A 2,949-nucleotide genomic window follows, 5' to 3' on the forward strand; every position below is an offset into this window, starting at 1 on the left:
GCGAAATTAACAAATAATAGTGAGAGCTATTATAACTTCATTTTAAATCAGGTGGGGAGGAGTATTCAGTTTAGATTCTAACTGTTGTACACCCAGGCATGCACACTCAGACATTTCCCACTGATTTCTTATACTTTATCAGATTAATAGTTGGTGATTCAATTAGGTACAGTGTAATGTGTGTATACACTGAGTGTACAAAACTTTAAGGACACCTTCCTAATATTCAGTTTCACCCCCCTTTTGCCCTCACAACAGCCTCAATTGGTCAGGGCATGGACTCTACAAGGTGTCCACAGGGATGCTGGCCCATGCTGACTCCAATGCTTCCCACAGATGTATTTATGTTTTATTTGAACCTTTATTTAACTAGTCAGTTAAGAACAAATTCTTATTTACAATGACGGCCTACCCCGGCCAAACCCGGATGATGCTGGGCCAATTGTGCACCGCCCTATGGGACTCCCAATCACGACCGGATGTGATGCAGCCTGGATTCCAACCAGGTACTGCAGTGACACCTCTTGCACTGAGATGCAGTGTTTTAGAACAATGCGCCACTCGGGAGCCATAGTTAAGCCAAGTTGTCTGGATGTGCTTTGGGTGTTGGACCATTCTTGATACACATGGGAAACTGTTAAGCGTGAAAAACCCAGCAGCGTTGCAGTTCTTGGCCCAAACCGATGCACCTGACACCAACTACCATACCCCGTTCAAAGGCACTTTAATATTTTGTCTTACCCATAAACCCTCTGAATGGCACACATACACAATCCATGTCTCAATGGTCTCAAGGATTAAAAATACTTTTTTTTAGCTGTCTCCTCCCCTTCATCTACACTGACTGAAGTGGATTTAACAGGTGACATCAGTAACAGATCATACATAGCTTTATTCTGTATTCACCTGGTCAGTCTATGTCATGGAAAGAACAGGTGTCCTAAATGTTTTTTACAGTAACATAAGATTAAAGCCTCACTGTTTATTTCTATTTTTGTTAGTATTTATCTCGTCTGTTTCTAGGTGTGAACAGCACAGACAGGCCTCTCATTAAAACACCTGAGCTGTTTAAATTAGATAAAGACTGTCCATTACTCCGCAAGTCCCAAATGGCACCCTATTCCCTATGCAGTGCACTACTTTCGACCAGAGTCCCAAAGTAGTGTATTAGGGTGCCATTTGGAATGCAACCCAACACTAAGGTGTGTTCACATTTAAAACCAGCTCTATTTTAAATCCAAACAAAAGTCAACATGATCTGTGTAACACCTGGAATGATAAGCACTTCAAAACTGTACCCCATAAAAACTCTAGACAAAGAGCAGGGAAAATGACAACCTTATTACCATACAAACAATTCAGTTTCCTTCTCTCAGCCGGTGGATGATATCACCATTGACTGATCAGACCCTGCAGACATTATGTGTCTCTGCTCCCATACTTACTAACACCGTTTCTATTCTCCATGTTCAGTCTGTTCTCAAATGGATGTTTCACAGTTTACACAAACTGAAGAAATGTAGTGGTTACATTATAATAATGACTAAAACAAAGACACACACTTCGAGACAACGATTCAAAATGTTTAAAACAATATTATCAGTGTTGTCTTTGCACTGTTTATTATGTTCGATATGTTGAACTTCAAGTTGTGTGTTTTCTGTTTGGTAGTTGATGTTTCAACAGGAATAGACAACGGATTGTAATATCAGTAACCTTTGTGTGTGTATGGGTGTGTATTTAAATATTAGTAACCGTCGCTTGGATTATCACTATAATTGTGTCCAGTCATCACTCTGATTGACAGGCAGTTAGATTGATTAACGTTGAGGATTCCCCTGTCCTGTTCTAAACCAGACCTGTTTGACAGTTGGTTGAGGTGAGTAAGGGATGAGTCACCTGTACACACAAACACATACACCGGACACACTGTACACACTGTACACACACACACACACAGATTAGTGTCAGGAACGTGAGGAGGGGGTTCTTATCTTTGTGGGAAATCTCTCCTGTACATTCAAATACACATGTAACAGCTAGTTTTGAACACACTTGTCAATCTCAGTGAGAGTTCTGTTCTCTAACGATGACAGGGTGAGGCTGACCACAGAATGGACGTTGAGTCCGCCACCCCAATACAACCACACCAACCCCCTCTGGCTGTCATTCACAGATATACAGACAGTAGAATAGATTAATGAAATGATGGTATAGGGATAAGGAGGGGAAGTGAGAGAGTAACACACAACAGATAGTGGAGGGGAAGGGGGAGTTAAACACTGGTAGGGAGAAATGGGAAGAGAGAGAAAGAGAGAGAAAGAGAGAGAGAAAGAGAGAGAAAGAGAGAGAAAGAGAGAGAGAGAGAGAGAGTGAGTGTGTGTGTGTGCCTGTATGAGCATGTATGAGGCACTATATTGGAATGCTGGCCTCAGGCAGCCAGCAGCACTCAGCTTTAACTTCTATAAACAAACTAATAGCAGGAGACCGACGAGACCACACAGTCTCTCCTCCCAGAGAGAGAGAGAGGGAGAGAGAAAGAGAGAATGAAAGAGAAAGAGAAAGAACGAAAGAAGAAAGAGAGAGAAATCAAAGTACTCGAGGGAAACAGAAAGTTATACAGTATCTCCAATATCGAATGCCTAGTACCAAGAGGTCCTAGGGGTTGCGCCAAGGGGTAGGGTTAGGGAGTGAATTGGCTGCTACGTCCCACTCTGATGATGCATCTCAGGAGCCAGTATCATCCCTGTGTTTAAGGATAACTTCAGAACAGTTAACGGTCTCCTGAGGTGTCAGCCTTTCTCAGCCATATGTCTTTAAGCTGATCCGAGATCAGTGAGTTATGTCATGTTTTATGGGGCGTTTCTCAATAACTGATTCCATGTCAGATCCCAGCTCTTTGACGTGTCAGAATGATGCCTTTGTTTCCTCACCTTGATAACAATCCAA

The sequence above is a fragment of the Oncorhynchus mykiss genome, chromosome 5 (assembly GCF_013265735.2).
Source record: "Oncorhynchus mykiss isolate Arlee chromosome 5, USDA_OmykA_1.1, whole genome shotgun sequence".
In the NCBI taxonomy this organism is placed as follows: domain Eukaryota; kingdom Metazoa; phylum Chordata; class Actinopteri; order Salmoniformes; family Salmonidae; genus Oncorhynchus; species Oncorhynchus mykiss.